Here is a 21,184-nt window from a genome sequence, read left to right as displayed (position 1 = left end):
CCTCTCTTCCCCTCCCCTGTTCTCTCTCTCTCTCTCTTTCAAAATAAATAAATAAACTGAAAAAAGGAAGTGTAAAAATGTATACATAAATCAAAAGCTGAGAAAAAGAGGTCATCAACTAAATCTCAGCCTATGCGTTAATCAAAAAACTAAAAGTAGGTAGTCAGAATGGTGTAGTGAGAACACTGTTTTCTCTGCAAGCAGATGATCTTGGTGAGCTTGAGAAAGTCTATAAAATTCAACTCAGCACTAACGGACGGGGCATGCTCCTGCGTGTGGCCCTCTCACCCTCACCATCTGAAGCTGCAGTTCCTAAGCCCTGTGCCTTTCTTCTTCCACCCATAATCAAGATTAGATCTTCCACTGATGCTGAGGTAGGGGTGGTACATGAAAGGGGTCACTAAAGCTCGGGATTGGTGACAATCTTTCCTTTTCTCTCTCATGGCACAATTTACAAAGAACTGAGACGTTGAAGAACTCCACTCTGAGACTTCAGGGGCAACAGATACCAGCCGTTTATGGCATTTCACTGAGAAGTGCTGTGAAAGCTGGAGCCTAAACCTGAAGAGGTGCTTTCTTGAGGAGTCTCAAGACCTCTTCCACTTAAATTGAGTACAGGCTCTTTTTATAGTCTTGGGACTATAAAAGTGACTATGAGAGCTGCTATCTGTATGTCAAGAACTTCCTCAAGTGAGAGTCCTACTCTCTTCTTCTGGCTGTGATGAAGGCAAAGAAAGCTACTTGTCAATCATAATAGATTTCAATACTATACTCACTCAGGATAACCTATCACCGAGATTAACTTAACCGGCTACTTGTCTGTTTCTGTGCATGCATTCAAGTTATATGTTTTTATTGAAATAGCAGCTTATAGTGGCCTTTCAACCAGATATGACAAAGCCACTTCATTCAAAATAATCAGTCTCTTTAAAGATAGGGCAAAGCCTTGGTACTTCAAGGAAATGGAAAATGAATCTAAACTGAGGTTGAGTTACAATATCCCAATTTCTTCAAAAACCAGCCAAGTTTCCAAAACGTTTGATGGACCTTGTAAACTCATATATCCAGCTATGTTTGTATGATTATCACTTCCCCACTTAAAAACTTTTCTGATCTGGCATATGTCACTGGAATAAAGGGATTCACCAGAATTAACATATGTTTCATATCATTTAAGAATGAATAGAGAACTGTGATTTAGAGTATAGAGTCTAGAGCCAGAATGCATGGGTGCAGATCCTAACTCCAATTTTACTGGTTACGTGACATAGGGCAAATAAGTTATCCATTCTGTCCCTCAGTTCCCTCATCTGTAAAATGCAGATATTAATAGAATCTTACCCATGGGATTATTAAGAAGATTAAATAAGGTAATATTTTTAACAAACTTAGAATGGTGCATAGTACACAATACTATTCATAGTGCATAGGGATAAATAAGTATTTGTTAAAAAACAACAACAACAAAAATTTCAGTGGTGCCTAGGTGGCTCAGTCAGTTGACTGCCCAACTTCAGCTCAAGTCATGATCTTGTGGTTTGTGGGTTTGAGCCCCGCTTCAGGCTCTGTGCTGACAGCTTGCTCAGAGTCTGGAGCCTGCTCTGGGTTCTGATCTCCTTCTCTTGCTGCCCCTTCCCTGTTTGCGCTCTCTCTCTGTCTCTCAAAAATAAATAAATGTAAAAAAAAAAAAAAAAAAGTAAAAATTTCAGAACCTTAATAAGCTCTGAGGATAAACACCTTGAGAACAGAATTATTTCCTTGTTATTATCTCCCTTACATTGTCTGGTATGTTTTTCTGCACATGGTAGTTTCTGAAAAAGAGTTGAGTGATTTTAATTTGCTTCATAAGAACAAATGTCTAACTGACTTTGGAGAATTAGAACCAGGAAGTTTGCTCACTGCATGCCAAAGAAGAAGACAATAAAAAAGGGAAGTGTTGCAAGAAGACTACAACTTTATAAACTGCACCACATGCACCTAGTGGTAATTTCTGGTCACAGCTGTAATTTCATGCTAATAGCAAGCATTTCCAAATGCTGAAAGTGTGATAAATACTGCTGTCATGTCTGTTATAAATTTATAATTATTATTACCACACAGCTCTAGCCTACAATTGAATTCTTGTGACCTTTCTTCTTCTTGTACACATAACTGACTCAGCTTGGCTTCTCAGAGTCTCGGGGGGACATTTTGGCTCTCCGCTCGCACACAGTCCCTCCGTGGTGTATTTAGCACATTGCACATCTCGCCATCAGGCACACCCACCTGGACTCTTTTTCCTGAGTTACATGTGATGCTGCCAACCTCTTCATCATCTTCTTGAGTCAATACTTCCCAGTGCTCTTACATCTGGCCCAGGAACTTGGAGAATCAGGAGTCAGGCCCAGAATTCCTGGATATTCCTTACTGCCAACTGGGATTAACATTTGGGTCAAATTGGCCATCATTTCGGCTTCTATGAACAGAGGAGCGCTGTAGACCTAAGTGTGGCCAGCGTGACAGCTGACCAAGTCATAAATCCCCAAGCAAAGGCTACACCTTCTTCAGCACACAGCCAGGGTTTGGAATTCCTAATTTGTATCCCTCATTCTATTGCACTAGGACACTCCCAATTTCTTCTTTATTCTAACTATTGTGCAATGGGGTATATAATAATACTTAATATTCCTATTAAAATTCCTATTAAATAAAATTTAATTAAAATTTTATTAAATAAAATTCCTATTAAATAATAATACTTAACATTTCTATTAATATTCCTATTAAAATTCCTATTATTTTAAGTAATAATAATACTTAATATTCTTTTTTTTACCTTTATCTTGTCAGAGGATGAAAAGGTCAAGGTAAAATAATTTTAAAGCAATACAGAAGTTTCTAATTTGGCAAGGTCTAGTTTTATTTTGGACATCTCTAACTTTTAAATGGTTAAGAGCAGAGTTTTCCAAAACAGGATTTGTAATACTATTTCCAAACAATGTTAATGGTATTTACTGAAAGAAAGAAAAAAGAGAGATAGAGAGGAGCAGGCTGTTACAATAACTCTGAACAAAGTTGGATGAAGTGCACAAAATTAAATAGTTTGCTTTATTGCAGAATTCTTCAGCTGTTAGTAAATAATTGTGCAGTTCGAATACTTAAGAAGACAGGATGATTGTACATAATACTATTCATAGTGCATAGGGATAAATAAGCATTTCTTCCTGGAGTTTCCTGTGTTCGTGTTCTATGGATCATGCTTAGGGGAAAAAAAATGTTCCTCTAAAGGCATCACTACTGACAGGCTCATACTGGTCATGCATATACATGAGCTGTCAAATCACTGATGGTTTTGAATTTGCTTTAGCTCCAAGATTGGGAAGGACCATCATCCACGTTGCTCTCTGGTGTTCCTGTGGAGTCTGGTAGAAAAAATTAACTAAGTAGCTGATTGACCGCATTAGGTCATGGGTACCAAGGGCATCAATCAGCTAATAATGCTGGTATCAGTTTCTACTTGCAGTTTCTACTCAGAATGAAAGTAGAGCAAAGTTAATAATCTCTTTGGCCATATATAGCACTTTAGCTAGTTAACATTATTCCTCATGGATCCATATAAATAGATTGAGAAAAAGTTCTATCTAAGCAAGGACAGCATTCTTTAAAAATAAAAATAAAAAGCTGACATTGACCAGATTTTCTGCATGTATCTCCTGAATCTCATTGCACACAGAGAATGTTGAAAGCACAAAATAAGGTCACAAAGTAGCTCCTTCTGGTTACACAGCTGAGAATGATTCACCTTATGGAGGCACAAAAGGTAAAAGATTCCACTGTCATTCTTATGGTAAGGGGGTAAGTGGTAGAGAAGAGCCACTGAGGCAAGAATCTGCCCTTTCTGTCTCTCAGGGTTATTTTGTGTCCTGAAACAGAATATCAGGTTCTCTTACCTATATGTGAAAAGGCTTTAAATTCGTAGACAGAAGGATATAACATTAGCCGAAGGTTTTAAAGGATGATTTTGAGACGGTTCTGTTCCTCTCATGCGCTTGAGGAATAGTATTATCTTGGGATGTGTAGATACCACCACTTTAGGATCTGATGTCCTGGTGCTAATGAATTGCCACACTCTAAGCAGTAGTGTTATTTAAAAATATGCCTCGAAACAGAGTCTACTGCTACAAATAGACAAACATCCATAGTTTCTTAAAGCCCAGCAAACAAGGGATCCAATTTTCTCCTTCCAAATGTAAAGGATAAAATATCAAAGAGATGGGAACTGGAAGCTCTCAGACTCAATAATTCCAAGAGTGGTTTCATTTTCTAGACAACTTAGAGAAGGAAGAATTTGAGCATTACTAGCTACAGTAATATGCTAAATACTAACCTATTTTGACAGATTTTTAAAATATAATGCACATATAAATATATCTATATCATACATTATACAACATATGATATGCAATTTTAATACATTGATTATATAAAATATTTGTAATAGAAAATATTAAATAAAAATGTAACTTAAGAGTAATGTCACCAGGATGGCCACATAGGTTGTTCCTGGCTTTGCTCCTACTCACAAGAAGAATAACTAACAACTATTCATGTATAAGACACCACTGAGAGAACCAGAGAACATGGGGCTGAGGCTAAAGCCCCCCCTCCCCGCCGGCCCTGCACGATGGAGACCAACAGAGACCACATTAGAAGAGTAAGAAGAGTGCTACACACCGATCACACTGCCCCTCCACCACACAGGTGCAGTACCATGCTCAGAAATCTCTCGTGAGCCTATGCCTCCTCCAGTTAAAAAAAAAAAAAAAAGGATTGAGAGAGAGAAAGAGAGCCTAAGATGGATATTCAGCTCCCCCAGTGTCATGGGTTGCTTCTCAGAAACTCCCACCCCAGACTTGCCCCACGGGGCTAAGGGGAATCCTTGAGACTTGACCATAAAGAATCTGACTGTGATGGAAAAGCCAGGAGAAGCTTGCAACAACCAGCACTCAGATGATGGCAGACCAAGTTCGTTCTTACGGTAGCCAGCTTGTAGTTCCAAAGAGCAACTTTGTTCACTTGCAGAGCCAAGATGGTGGTGCACCTGACCAGGGAACACAGGAGGATGCAGGTCTGCCTAATTCACCTTTGCCCAGCCTCAAGCCTAACCTGTGTCTGGCCATGCAGGGTAGCCGAGTAACAGTCCAACCATCTGCTGAGATTACAAGTCTGATTGGGAACACATAGAAGCTACGTAGCCCAGCAATGTTTGAGCACAACGTTTGGCAGGTAGAACTAACTGCAAAGCAAAACAGTTCTGCCAGGGAACATAGGGAGGGAGTAGGGTGATTTGGGTCAAGAGCACAAAGGGCCTGGCTGAGCCTGAAATTGGTTCCTCTACTCTGCCCAGGCAGGAAAACTAATTTGTATTCCCAATGCTGAAAACAGCCTGCAGGCCCTAACCAGGAAACCTAACAAGAGCACACAGAATAAGCTGCATAGCCCATCCAAAGCCTTGTATACAGAGACACTTGAACAGAGAGCAGAGCCCATGGTTTTCCCCACCTGCAGAGCAACACCAGTGATCTATGAGGCCAGGAAATTCAGTGCCCAGTCTTGCCTGATTTGGATTCTTAAACAATGAGCCATGTAAACACTGGAGCCCATATGGTTGATCAGCAAGTTCAGGAAAGCTAAATCATAGCTCCATTTATGGCTGAGTATAGTACTGAATTTGAGCATCTAGTAAACCTGACCAGAGCATGCAACTGCCAAGCCCATTCTACATCCTCATTTGGGCAGAAATCCAAGCCAGCAGTCCTATACAACTGCTCTCAGCCACAGGTTCTTCCACTCCCCACCTCAGAGCATGGAAAGTGGCCTTTTCATAGAATAGGCCCTGATAGTAAGCCCACCAACAAAGGACAATACAAACAGACATATCAGAGAAGACCAAACATAAAATCTGGAGAAGAAGACCACTGAGTCAAACGCATAGATAAAACATAAGCAATGAAGGGTTACAAACAATGAGATAAGCATGACATCACCCACAGAAATTAATAAAGCTCCAATAAGTGACCCTGAGGAAAGAAAGATCTACAGACTATTAGATAAAGAATTCCAAATATTTAAAAAAATTTTTAGTGTTTATTTCTGAGAGAAAGAAAGATGTTTGCAAGTATAGGAGGATTAGGAGGAACTTGACGGAGGAACAAGGGGGAGAAGAAGGGCGGAAATGGTGGGGGAAAGGGAGAGAGGCAAACCATGAGAGACTCTTGAATGCTGACAAAAACTGAGGACTGATGGATGTGGGGGGAGGGGGGGATGGGCATGGAGGAGGACACTTGTGGGGATGAGCACTGAGTGTTATGTGGAAACTAATTTGACAATAAACTATTAAAAAAAAAAAAAAAAGAAAGAGCACAAGCAGGGAGGGGCAGAAAGAGAGGGAGACACAAAATCCAAAGCAGGTTCCAGGCTCCGAGCTGTCAGCCCAAAGACCGATGCAGGGCTCGAACTCACAAACTGTGAGATCATAACCTGAGCTGAAGTTGGACACTTAACTGCCTGAGCCATCCAGGAGCCCCTATTGTTAATTTTTTCAGAAACCTCCATACTGTTTCCTACAATGGCTGCACCTGTTTGCATACTCATCAACAGTGCATAAGTTTTCTATTTTTCCACATTCTTGTCAACATTTGTTATTTTTCTTGTTTTTGATTTTAGCCATTCTGACAGGTGTGAGGTGATATCTCATAGTGGTTTTGATTTGTATTTTACTGATGATGAGTGATGTCGAGCATCTTTCATGTGTCTGTTGGCCATCTGTATGTCTTCCTTGGAGAAATGTATGTTCATGTCTTCTGCCCATTATGTAATTAGATTATTTGGGGAGATTTTTGATGTTGACTTGTATAAGTTCTTTTTTTTTTTTTTTTAAGTAGGTTCCATGCCCAATGTGGGGCTCGAACTCACAAACATGTGAGGTTGAGAATCACATGCTCTACCAACTGAGCCAGGCAGGCTCCCATTGTTTATATATTTTGTCTACTAACACTTTATTGGATGTGTCATTTGTGAATATCTTTCCCATTCAGAAGGCTGCCTTCTGGTTTTGTTGATTGCTCCCTTTGCTGTGCAGAAGTTTTTCTTTTGATGTAGTTCCAATAATTTATTTTTGTTTTTGTTTCTCTTGTATCATGAAACATCTGAAAAACTATTACCATGGCCAATGTCAAATAAATTACTGCCTGTTCTCTCTTCTAAGATTTTTATCATTCAGGTGTCACATTTAATTAGGTCCTTAATTTATTTTGAGTTTATTTTTGTATGTAGTGTATGAAAGTTGTCCAGTTTCATTCTTTTGCATGTAGCCATCCAGTTTTCCAAACATTATTTATTAAGGAGATTTTTTTCATTGCATATTCCGTTATGCTTAGTCATAGATTAATTGACCATATTGTGGGTTTATTTCTGGACTCTTCATTCAGTTCCATTGATCTGTGTGTCTGCTTTTGTGCCAGAACCATACTCTTTTGCTTACTGACACTTTACAGTATTATCTTGAAACATGTAACTATGAGACTTCCGGTTTTGCTCTTCCTTTTCAAGACTGCTTTGGGAGCATCTGAGTGGCTCAGTCACTTAAGTGACCAACTCTTGGTTTCAGCTCAGGTCATGAACTCATGGTTCATGAGATTATACCCTGCAATGGGATCTGCTCTGACATCAAAGAACCTGCTTGGGATTCTCTCTTCCTTCTTCCCTCTCTGCCTTTCTGCTCATGCCCCCCCCCAATAAATAAATAAACTTTAAATAAATAAAACTAATGTTTTTTTTAAAAAAATGATTGCTTTGGCTCCTCATGGTCTTTTGTGGCTTCATAAATTTTTATACCTATTTGTTCTAGTTATATGAAAAATGCCATTGGAATTTCAATGACACACTGGACCAGATGGACTTCATAGATACATTCAGAACATTCCATCCTAAAACAGCAGAATACACATTCTTTTCAAGTGCACATGGAACATTCTCCAGAACAGATCAAATATTAGGCTATAAAACAAATCTCAACAAGTTCAAAAAGATTGATGCCATACCATGAATCTTTTCTGACCAGAACACTATGCAACTGGAAATCAACCATAAGAAATAATCTGTAAAACAAAACAAAGCAAAACAAAACAAAACCCACAAACCTGGAGTTTAAATAACATGCTACTAAACATGAAATCAAGAAAGCCTACTAAATTAAGAAATCAAAAAAGAAATAAAAAATACATGAAGACAAAGGAAAATGAAAACACAACTGTTCAAAATCTTTATAGCAGTACAGGTCTAGATCAAGAAGTAAGATTTTCAAATAAACACTCTAACCTTAAGCTTAAAGAATCTAGAAAAAGGGGACTCCTGGGTGGCTTAGTCAGTTAAGCGTCCGACTTTCGCTTAGGTCATGATCTTGCGGTTTGTGGGTTCGAGCCCTGCGTTGGGCTCTGTGCTGACTGCCAGCTCAGAGCCTGGAGGCTGTTTCAGTCTGTGTCTCCCTCTCTCTCTGACCCTCCCCTGCTCATGCTGTATCTCTCTCTCTCCTAGAAATAAATAAAAATATTTAAAAAAAAAGAATCCAGAAAAAGAATAACAACAACAAAATCAGAAATAAAGAAATAATAAAGATCAGAGCAGAAATAGATGATATAGACATTAAAATAAAAGAAAACAACAAAACAAAATAGCCCAATAGAAGAGATCAATAAACTAAGAGCTGTTTCTTTAGGAAAAAATATCTGTAAAACTGATAAACCGCTAGCCAAACCTATCAAGAAAAAACAGAACAAAACAAAAAAACAAACAAGAGAAAGGACTCAAATAAAATCACAAATGAGAAAGCAGAAGTAACAACCGATACATTAGGAATATAAACAATTATAAGAGAATATTATGGAAAAGTATATGCCAATAAATTGGACAACCTAGAAAAAATGGGTAAATTCCTAGAAACATAAAACCTAACAGGAAGCAGGAAGAAACAGAAAATGTGAGCAAAATTATTATCAATAATGAAACTGACCCACAAATCAAAAACTCCCAACAAACAAAATTTCAGGACCAGAAAGCATCACAGGCAAAGTCTATCAAACATTTAAAGAAGAGGAAATGTCTATTCTTCTCAAACTATTCTAAAAAACAAAAAAGGGAGAAAAAATTCCAAAATCATTCTATGAGGCCAGCATTATGCTGATAAACATATCACACATAAATTATAAAACATAGGCCACTGCCTCTAATGAACAGAAATGCAAAATTCCTCAACAAAATACTAACAAACCAAATCCAAGAAAACATTAAAAAAAAAAATCATTTACCATGATCAAGTGAAATTTATTCCTGGGTTGGGAGGGTAGTTCAATACTCACAAATCAATCAACTTGATACACTGCATCAACAAAGAAAAGATAAGAAACATGTGATCATTTAAATAGAGGCAGGAAAAGCATTTGACAAAGTACAACATACATTCATGATAAAAAAACTTCCCAACAAAGTAGGTTTAGAGGGAATGCACCTCAACATAATAAAGGCAATATATGAAAAACTCACAGTGAACATGATTCTTAATGGGGAAAAACTGAGAGCTTTTCCCTTCAGTTCAGAAATAAAACAAGGTTGTCCACTCTCACCACTTTTATTCAACATTGTACTGGAAGTCCCTGCCACCACTGTTAGATGACAAAAAGGCATTTAAATCAGTAAGGAAGAAATAAAACTTTGCTATGTGCAGATGACATGGTGCTATAAATAGTAAACCTGAAAGACTTCAGCACACAATTGCAAAACCAATAAACAATTCACTAAAGTCATTGGATACAAAATCAATATACAGAAATCAATGTACAGAAGCCAATAATTAATCAGCAGAGACATTAAGAAAACATTTCCATTTACAATTACACCCAAAGTAGTAAGATACCTAGCAATAAACTTAACCAAAGAGGTGGAAGACCTGTACCCTGAAAACTACAAAACACCGGTGACAAAAAAATGAAGACATGGAAATGGAAACATATTCCATGCTTGTGGACGGGAAGAACAAATATTATTTAAATGTCTATTCTACCCAAAGCAATCTACAGATTTAATGCAAAATCCTAACAGCATTTTTCACAGAACTAGAACAAACAATCCTAAAGTTTGTATGGAGCACATAAGACCCCGAATAGCAAAACAATATTGAAATAGAAAAGCAAAGCTAGAGGCATTACAATTCTGGCCTTCAAGTTATATTACAAAGCTGTAGTAATCCAAAAAATATGGTTCTGGTACAAAACTGGATGCAGGGATTAATGGAACAGAAGAAAAAAAAACAGAAATAAACCCACCATTATATGGTCAATTCATCTTTAACAAAGCAGGAAAGAATATCTAATGGAAAGAGATAATTGCTCCAACAAACGGTGTTGGGGAAACTAGACAGCTACATGCAAAAGAATGAAACTGGACACCTAAATATGAGACCTGAAATCTTAACAATCCTAGATGAGAGCACAGGCAGTAACTCCTTCAATACTGGCCACAGCAACTTTTTTTCTAGGTAGGTCCTCTGAGGCAAGCAAAACAAAAGCAAAAATAAACTATCAAAATACGAAGTTTCTGCAAAACAAAGGAAATAATCAACAAACTTAAAAGATAACCTACTGAATGGGGAAGATACTCACAAATGACATAACCAATAATGGGTTAGTATCCAAAACATATAAAGAACTTACACAACTCAACACCAATCACCGCTAAATAGTCCAATTAAAAAATAGGAAGAAAACATGAACACACATTTCTCCAAGGAAGATATACACACGATCAACAGACACATGAGAAGATGCTCATCAGCACTCATTATTAGGGAAAAGCAATCAAAACTACAATGCAGTATCAGTTCATACCTGTCAGAACGGCTAAAATTAACAACACAAAAAACGACAGACATGAGCAAGGATGTGGGAAAAGGGAATCCCTCTGGCACTGCTGGTGGGAATGCAAACTGGTGCAGCCACTGTTGAAAACAGTATGGAGTTTTGTTGAAAAGTTAAAAATAGAGCTACTCTGGGTGCTTGGGTGGCTCAGTCAGTTAACCGCCCAACCTTGGCTCAGGTCATAATCTCATGGTTTGTGGGTTCGAGCCCCACGTTAGGCTGTATGCAGACAGCTTGGAGCCTGAAGCCTACTTTGTTCCTTTTATTTTTCTCTTCTTACCCCCCTCCTGCCCCCTGCATTTCCTCTCAATTATTTTGAGCTGTAAGAATTTTGCAAGTAGAGGGGCACCTGGGTGGGTCACCTGGTTAAGCATCTGACTCTTGATTTGGCTCAGGTTATGATCTCACGGTTTGTGAGTTCAAGCCCCGCATCAGGCTCTATGCGCCTTCAGATTATCTCTCTCTCAATCTCTCAAATAAATAATTTTTTAAATAAATAAATAAATAAATAAATAAACAATTGGGCAAGTTGATGATAAAAACAATAAATAGAAAAACAAACAACAAACAAGGAAGTAGGTGAAAAAAAGGAAAAAAGAATGAGAGACGAAGTTAGGAGAGTAGAAATGTTGAACAAATGTGGAGTAGGTGGGTACACAGGTGGACACTTTTAAGCTATGGTCACCTGGAAGGGAGAGTCCTGGTTGTAAAACTTCTGGAAGAAGAGGTGAGTGGTCATCGTCCACAGGAAGGCTTTTATGTAAAGAGGCTCTCCCCATGTCTGATGGTCCGGTCACAAGTATCTGTGGTTATTTGTAGAGAGTAGCTAGGGAGAAGTTGCTATTATGATCTCTCCACTCTCAGAAAGCCCCTGAGATTCTTATGCAAACAGTTCTTCAGCTCCCTGTAGTTTGTGAGTCAGAGACCAAGGTTTACTGACTGGACTTGTATTTATATATGTAACTAAAGAGCCCACTAAAATGATCCTTTAAAAGGTTTTTCATTATGAAATTATATCTGTGTTTATATGTAAATGAACATGCATAAAACATATAGTGTGTATGTATGGTTTAAAGAATGAAACACTTATGTTGTCTATATTACATAAAGTTATTATGTTAGGAGCCTCAATACACATAACTCCAATCACAGCTCTCTCCATTCTCTCTAGACCTAACCAGGATCTTGAAGTTTGTGTTTATCCATCCTTGTACTAATTTATTGATTTACCACACATGTACATAGTCTTTACTACATTGTTTAGTTTTTCATATTTTTGAAATGATATATGGCCTCAAACTGCATGTATTCTTCTATGACTTGATTCCGTTGTTGTTCAGCATCGTTTGTGAGAGTTATCCATGTTGACATGTGCAGCTCTTGTTAATTTATTTTTGCTGTTGAATGTTAATTGATTGTATGACCGTATCATAATTTTGTAGTCATTCTCCATTGCTGGACATCATGCTCATTGTGAGCTTATATTTAGGGATAATTACTGTAGATAAGCATCATGAAATTTGCTACATGTGAAATTGTTTTTCAAGGAGGGTTTAGCAATTTGTACCCTGATCAGCATTTTATAAAAGTTGCAGTTTATCCACATTCTCAAGAACACCGGGTATCAGCTTGTACCCAATTAGCAGCAGGGCAGCAAAATGTACTACATGATCAGCTGCTGAGAGGCAGAGCTTGTGGAATTCCACATTTACTCTCTAAGAACATCCCTGTGCTCTAGTTTCCTTGTGAGTCAGCATGAGTTAAGACCCCCCAGCCACTGTGGTATGGTGTTCTGGTTTTGGAAACAACATCTAGAAGACAACTATTATTTAAAGTCTGCATCCTTGAAGCTGAAAGATGGCCACCACTGTCTTGTGCAGGTATCTGGACTAGCAGGTATTTCTGAAGGAAGGAAGAAGCATCATGTGATGATGTGAGATACTCATGATCAAACCAATTGTGGTTGTGAGCTGACCTGACTTTACCGTCTTCTCTTACTATCTGGTATTGGGAAGCAGAACTAATCTCCTTTATGGGTAAGCGCCTTGGTTCTTGGACAATTCAGCGTGGGGGTGGGGTGGGAGTTTAGTAGGACATCTTTTTTTTTTTATTTATTTTTTATTTTTTTATTTTTTTATTTCTAGAGAGAGAGAGAGCGTGAGCAGGGGAGGGTCAGAGAGAGAGGGAGTCACAGACTGAAATAGGCTCCAGGCTCTGAGCTGGCAGTCAGCACAGAGCCCGACGCGGGGCTCGAACCCACGAACCGTGAGATCATGACCTAAGCGAAAGTCGGACGCTTAACCGACTAAGCCACCCAGGCGCCCCTAGTAGGACATCTTAAAAAGAGAAATAAAGGATCTTATACTATAAAAGGAAACCTAAAAACTCAAACAACTAGCTAGAAAGTAAGAAGTGTGACTGTATTTTACTGAAACTGAGTTAAATAAATGATACTAAATTTATATTATTTGGTAATATATGGGACGTCTGGGTGGCTCAATCAGTTGAGCGTCCAGCTCTGATTTTGGCTCAAATCATGATCTCAGGGTTCGCAAAGGTCAAGCCCCATATCTGGCTCTGTGCTGACAACACACATTTATCTGGTAATATCAAACCCTCTTTGTACCCACTATTTCATATTAAACTCAATTTCAGTTTCTCTGGCAAACTGCACCATAACCCAGCCTTCTACTTAGCCAGCCTTATTTCTCACACCCCATTTCAAAATTTCTCCTTGTCTTGTCAGTCCAACATTCTCTCCAAGCCTTATGAATCTGCCAAGATTTCATTGTCAATATTTCTCTTTCTCTGAAATGACTCCTCCTCACTTCTTTTCAATGTAAGAAATTTGAGATACACTTAAAACTGTACCTTAAATCATAATAGCTACAAGTCTCTACTAACCTTGCTTACGGAAATTACAATATTTGTAAGGACTTCTGTTTTTCTAAAAATTTCCAACCTTTGCTTGTGGTGAATTTTGAACTATTTTGTCATTGGACTTCCCTCCAGATTCCAAGGGAGCAATACCTCAAGTCAGGCTCCTAGAGGTCAAACTCCATTTCCAAATCCCTTTATTCCATTAGTTGAGCCTGGCCCATGTGACATTGCCAGTGATTGATGGCTGTTCTTCCTAGTGGTACAACTGAACATAAAATGTCACCGCTAACTTTGCTGGAAGCCCTAGCAATTCTTCAAGTCTGTGGCTCCTCTAAACATCAAACACCTCTTCCTGCGTCCCTAATGCCATACTCCCCAAGATCCTGATGAAAACTTCTGCCAGTGGCCTCATCCATTTCCTGCTTCCTCTTTGTGAAAAGATCTATCCATTAGTAAATGCCTCTCTCTAAAAGAAACCAAAAGCAAATTCAAGCTAGCTTAAATAAGTGAATAAGTAAGTAAATAAATAAAGTATTGATTTATACACATGGGAAGTCAAAGTATGGGGTAAACTTTGAGCAACATTTCAATCTAAGGTCTCTAACAAAACTGCCTGACTCAGTTTCTCTGTATTCTGGACTCTGCTTTCCTCTATGTGACAACTTCATTCCTTTTTCAAAAAAATATCTAATGTTTATTTATTCTTGAGAGAGAGAGAGAGACAGAGAGAGAGAGACAGAAAGAGTATGAGTGGGGAAGGGACAGAGAGAGAAGGAGACACAGAATCTAAAAGCAGGTTGCAGGCTCTGAGCTGTCAGCACAGAGCCCAATGTGGGACTCAAATCCACAAACTGTGAGATCATGACCCAAGCCTAAGTCGGACGCTCAATCGACTGAGCCACTCAGGTGCACTCTCTTTTTCTTTTTTAATAAAGTAGGCTTCATACCCAGCCCAGAGTCCAATGTGGGGCTCAAACTCACAACCCTGAGATCAAGACCTAACCTGAGATCAAGTCAGACATTCAACCCACTGAGCCACCCAGGTGCCCCAGTGATAATTTCATTCTTATGCAAGCTTTTCCACACGGTAGGAAAGAGGACAGCTGTCAGCCTCAACTCACTATCTCCACACTTTATGAATCAAAAGAAAGCAAGCCTCTCCCTTTCCCAGTATCTATCTAATTTCATGAAGGACTCAGGTCCTGCTAGTGTTCCATGTCTACCTGTTGGAATACCACACTCACTGATTAGGGATATCAGCTATCCTGGTGAGCTAGGCCAAATCTGGGCCTCAGTCCTGTAGCTAGGAGAGGGCGGGACTATGGACTGACATCACTATGAAAGGAAGAGGAACATTTCCTCAGTGGAAACAGTGATGAAGCATGAACACATGTGTGCATGTACAACACACACACACACAGACACACACACACACACACACATACACACACACACTGTCCAGTAGGCCTCTCTAAAGTAAGCCCAGTTTGGATGCTACACTTCTATGGTCCCCGTGGATAAGAGAAACTTGAAATGGTGCTTATGACATGAACCTGCCACGCTGACCATCTCTAAATTTTCCCTCCATGCCAGAATGGCTGTTCAGAGAAGTTCTGGAATTAAGCGTACAATGCGGCCTGAAAAGTCACTTTCTGAGATAACTTAGACCTTGGCACTAAGTGTTCTTCACTGGTCCAGCTTCCCTCACTGGGGGGAGTTTAATCACCACGATTAACTTAGTCTGTTGTGCTCTAGTCAGTCAATTAGGCTTTTAGGCCTTCAAATCTCAATGACTGAGGTGTTAGTGACTTTTCTCCCAGGAGCCTCCTAAGTATAAATGCACACAGGGTAGAGGTACCCACTAACGCTACCCGCAGGCACCCAAAGTTTAACTTTGGAAATAAATGGTGCCCCATTCCACCGTTCAATATAATCTAAATCCCAAGTTCCAAGACTCTAAAAAGGTCCCATGTCATTCTCCCTCAGGGCCCACTTAGGTCCCTTCTGTGTCTCTGTTTTCCTTGTCTATTTCAGCCGGCATTGTTATACTTTTTCTCTAAACTGTTATGCATTTATAGTCTTTACATTTCAGAAAATCTACGCACTACAGTGAACTGCATGTTCAACAAGAATGGGTAGTTATAGAAAGATGAATATCTTATGCTATCATATTGTATACTGTATGCAGTATATTTATATATTTAATGCATACTTTTAAACAGCCTTGACAACATATAAATTGGTCAATACTTGTATATATAGGTTTTCTTTGTTCAAGCTCACAAAGTTCCCATGGTTCAGAAAATAATTTTGATCAATTAGTTTCCTGAGGGATGAAGGGATTCTCACTGCAATACCCCCCTCTGCTTCCCCCCCCTCAACTTTCTGAGAGTAAAAAACTTGCTGATACTTTAAAACCATTGTTTTTCAGACTGTTTGAATTAAGTGGTGAGTACCTCTGTAAGATGTCTCTCAAAAAAATCTAAATAAATGGTTACTATTCTTCTCTTGTGGGGATTAACAAAATAATTTAGCATAATAAAGATTCTGCTTAATCTAATATCTCCCCAACTTTTTGGCCAGAGGATATTTTTATATAAAATATCTTTTAAAATCTTGTGTATCTAATGCTTAAGGAACACAGTATAGAAAATGCTGACCTATTAATTTCTCTTAATAAAACAATGGTGTCTCTGAAATGTTTTGCCAGAAGACAGTATCTTCATGCAAGATGAAAAGGAAAGGAATAAAGTGTCAGGCTAGTGTAGGATAAAGGCCATTTACCTGGGAAATCAGCCAGCTGGGCCCTTTGTCTATCACAGCACCGTTAATGCACCGTTTTCACTTCTGACTCTAAGTTGCCTTTTTGGTTTTCCTTTGGTCCATTTCTTATTTACTTTTAATTTATTATTTATTTAGTTGTGTTACCTGTCTTTCACTTACTCAGTAAATGTTTATTGAAAATGTTATGTATAGGCTCTGGGTTAAATGTAGAAAAGTTAACAATAAATACAAGAACAATACCTCCATTAATTTTTTAAGTCCACTGGGAACTCCAGAAAAGTAAGCAAGCTATTACAAAGTGTCAAAGGGAGATTCTAAGGAGGCTCAGAGAGTGTTATCTCAAGTGCTGATGATCAGTTAAGTTGGAAGAAATCATATCAAAGTCTTGGATGAGTAAGTGAATAGTGACCACCTGTCAGGGAGCAGTGTTCCAAGTAGGGAAATTAACATGTGCTCTGTTGAGAGGAAACATGCTGGGTTCTAACTAACAGGCTGGGGTGAAACTAACAAACTAAACAAAACATTGCATAGGGCTGTAGCATAAAAGGAATTTGGGGAGGAGAATAGTGGAGAGAGGAAGCAGGCCTCTATGCACAGCCCTGCAAGCCATTTTCAAAAATGTGAATATGACCAGATTTGTGTTTTAGAAAGACAATGATGGCTACAGCATTATATGGAGAATGGACTGAAAAGGGAGAAAACAGAGTGAGAAAAACAGTAATGAAGTCTATTTAATGATCCAAGGGATAGTGGGCTGATTTTTAAACTGAATATAAAAGTTCCTAAATATAGCATATATAACTACCCTGGCAGCTGATCTATGCTTTCTTTGGCTCTCTGTACCTTCCGGTAATGGGTTAAAAAAGAAAAACAGGGAATCAGGATCAACAGAAAAGCGCAACAAGATTAACCACACATTAATCTACACTGAATATGCAGGGAATGGTTGACCTATAGATCAAGCAGAACTAAAAGCCATGCCTCTCAATCCTTCTGCTCATCAAAACCACCAGAGAACTTTTAAAAATGTTCACAATATAAATAGGCAGAGATTCTGATTCATTTGATCTGGGCTGGGGTCTTGAAAACATCCCTGAATGGGATCAATATGCAGGACTGAGATTCAGTGAAAACCGATGGGTCTACCCAGAATTCAGACCTTTCTATTTTAGTTTTAACTCATGTTCATGGTCTAAGGTAGTTGTTCTCAAATTGTAGTAGATACCAGAATTACATGGGAAGCTTATCAAAACTCAGACTTATGGACTCCACTCTCAAACTTTCTGATTCAGTAGGTATGGGTGGGACCCGAAAATCTGCATTTATAACAAGTACAAACGTGATGCTACTGCTGGTCCAGCGACCAGACTTTGAGAACCACTACTCTTAGGCAATCCTTTGGGAAATGAAATATTTAAAAAGGATTTGTTTTTTGCTAGAGCAACTAATATTTCTTACTTTATTATTTTATTCATTTATATAAGTGGAATCTTTTTAGTTTCACATCTTGTGTATTGTAGAAACAAAGACTAAGAGATTATGGTATGCCTTTATTTTATTGCAGATGTGAGAAGTAAATACAGAGCTTGAAAAATCTCCTCAAAATACTTTCTATGCTGATTCTTTTGATTTTTAAAATTTTATTCTATTCGAACAAGGGAGGGAAAGCCATGTTTTCATTTATTTATTTGTTTGTTTACTTTTTTAAAGAGAGCATGAGCTGGGGAAAGGGGCAGAGGGAGAGGGTGAGAGAGAATCTTAAGTAGGCTCTATGCTCAGTGTGGAACCCACAATATCCATGTTTTTAAAACACATCAGATACAATAAGAGAAAGTATAATAATCTGATAGTATACAATTTAGAAAATGCTTGTCCACTATAATCATGAGAGTGGTATTTGTGACCTGTTTCTGTCTGAAGTGAGTCTATAAGTTATCTGGTACTGGCTGGCTATCTCATAACTCAGTCAGAATCAAGTATGTCTTTCTCTGATGATGCTAATTCATTATTCTTTATGTTGCGTTATTGCTCTCTCAGTTCTCTAGGAACTTTGGTTAGTTTACAGAAGACCCTTGGGGCACCTGGATGGCTCAGTCGGTTGAGCATCTGACTTCAGCTCAGGTCATGATCTTGCCGTTCGTGGGTTCATGCCCCACCTCGGGCTCTAGGCTGACAGCTCCGAGCCTGGAACCTGCTTCGGATTCTATGTCTCCCCCTCTCTCTCTACCCCTCCCCCACTCACATTCTGTCTGTCTGTCTCTCTCAAAAATAAATAGAACATTAAAAAAATTTTTAAAAAGAAAAAGAAAGCTGAAGCTTCTGTAAGCCCATATAAAGACTTACTATTCATTATTGAAATCATGCAAAAGGTGTTTTTAAAAATCATTATTTGTGTCAAAAATATTTTGTGGAGTATACACTCACCAAGAAACATTTACTCACCACCAATGCAAGACATGGTGCTAGATGCTTCTCATGGGTTTATTTTGCTAAAGCATATAGATTATCATTATGTACTCAGAGGCTACAAAAGACTCATTTTTAACTAAAAAAGTAATAAAATAGGAGCATCACTAGCCCCAATATCTTGATTTTCAGATCACCAGGATGACACCACTGAGGATGAGAAGAATTTTGGTCAGAACTCTGAGTAAAACTTACTTCTGAAGGATAGGCAGAACTTGCAACAGAGATAGGGAAACAAGGATATCCGAGTGTTAAAGGAATAATCTCAAGGAAGCCAGATAAAGAGTGTTCCAAGGAGAGAGTTATGACCACAGGTCTAATATTGGAATGCACTCAAGTTAACTTAAAATCTAAAAAGTGTTCATTGGTTTGGACAAGAAGACAGAACACCTATTTTCAACGCAACACTTTAATTTTCTTTTCTTATTAGGACTCCTTAGCATACTTTTTTTTTTTTTTTAAGACATGAAAAGAGTTTAGGCAAACATTTGCCATGCTCAAAAAACAATGTTATGATGTGTTAATTGATTCTAATCAGGACACCCAATGTGAGCTAACTTAATAAACCATTAGGCAGAAAATAGAAGTATAATCAGGCAATCTATTAATTTGCTAATTATGGTTGAACACTAGCCAGTAGGTAGTAACTACCTACTGAAACATATTGACTGAACTATATTTAGTAGATACCATGAACTTCTTTTTCTTTTCAACTCTATGCTTGATAGTAATATATCATCTTTGCATATTGTTGTTATCACTAAGTTTACCAAAATTATTATGATGATGAAGCTTACATAATGGTATAAATGTATATATATATTTCCCAGATAAAATTTATCTGAGGTCTTTTCATTTTTGCAATTATTAAGCAATATAAATGATTAATTTCCTCTAATTAATTTTTTTATAGTTTATTTATTTTGAGACAGAGAGAAACAGAGCATGAGGGGGGAAGGGGCAGAGAGAGAGGGAGGCACAGAATCTGACACAGTCTCCAGGCTCTGAGCGGTCAGCACAGAGCGGGGCTCGAACCCACGACCTGTGAGATCTGACCTGAGCCAAAGTCGGACGCTTAACCGACTGAGCCACTCAGGCATCCCTCCTCTAATTAATTTTAATTAATTCCAATTTCAAGAACATTATAGACACACCATGTGCCAATCCATGTGGTATAGACTGGGAAGAGAAGGATGAAAATCACTATCACTATCCTTTAAGTGCTATCATATGACAGGAGAAAAGCCATGTAAATGAGTAATTGCATTTAAAGCATAAATACAGGTAAAGCAAAGTCTATAGATGAAATAGAGGACACAGAAATAAGTCAGAGAATGTAATTAGCTGTGTCTTGGAGGCCTATAGTTCTCTTAGAGAAGTTGTGATCTAAGTGTGTTTTATAGTATATTCAACAAACTTCTTCAAGGTGTGTATTTATAGGAGTAGGTGGTGGATTGGAGCAGATCCGTGCAAAAGGATATGCCTTTTGGTTGAGCATTTCTCTTAATAAACCATATATAAGTTCTGGACCATCATTTATACACTGTTGTTTTAATTTTAAAATTCTTTTGGAATAGTTTATAATTCAAAATCCAAATATTAGAATCATCATGTAATAGCACTTATTATCCCATCAACTTCACTGAGGCTCTCTTACGTACAAAGTGCCAGCCATACGTGCCGGTGCAAGATTCACAGATAAACAGTGAATCTTCCCTTAAGCCCTGATAATCCAGTAAAAAGGCAATGTATACATGCAGAAGGTACACAAAGTGATAACTATTATAATAGTAATACTCATACAGGAAAGAATAACATAAGAAACAATTAGAACAAATGTAACAATATATTGAAAAACAATAAAAAAAACATAAATGGTGTTATTTATTCACTTATTCAATGTTTCCCTACACTGACTTCACCTAATGTCCACAAATACTAAGTTTGATATTAATATTTCTATCTTATTAACAGGACAAAGTAGGTGCAGAGAATTAATGAATACATAGAAGATAAATGAAAGAAAAATTCAGGGCAAGGGCTGAAACAGAAAATAGGCTATGACAATGGATTGGACTTAAACCCACTGAGAAGAGGCTGGGGAA

This window comes from Crocuta crocuta, unplaced genomic scaffold (assembly GCF_008692635.1).
Source record: "Crocuta crocuta isolate KB4526 unplaced genomic scaffold, BGI_CrCroc_1.0 scaffold417, whole genome shotgun sequence".
Classification (NCBI taxonomy): domain Eukaryota; kingdom Metazoa; phylum Chordata; class Mammalia; order Carnivora; family Hyaenidae; genus Crocuta; species Crocuta crocuta.
The sequence above is the reverse complement of the archived record's forward strand: the minus strand, read 5'-3'. Positions refer to the sequence as shown.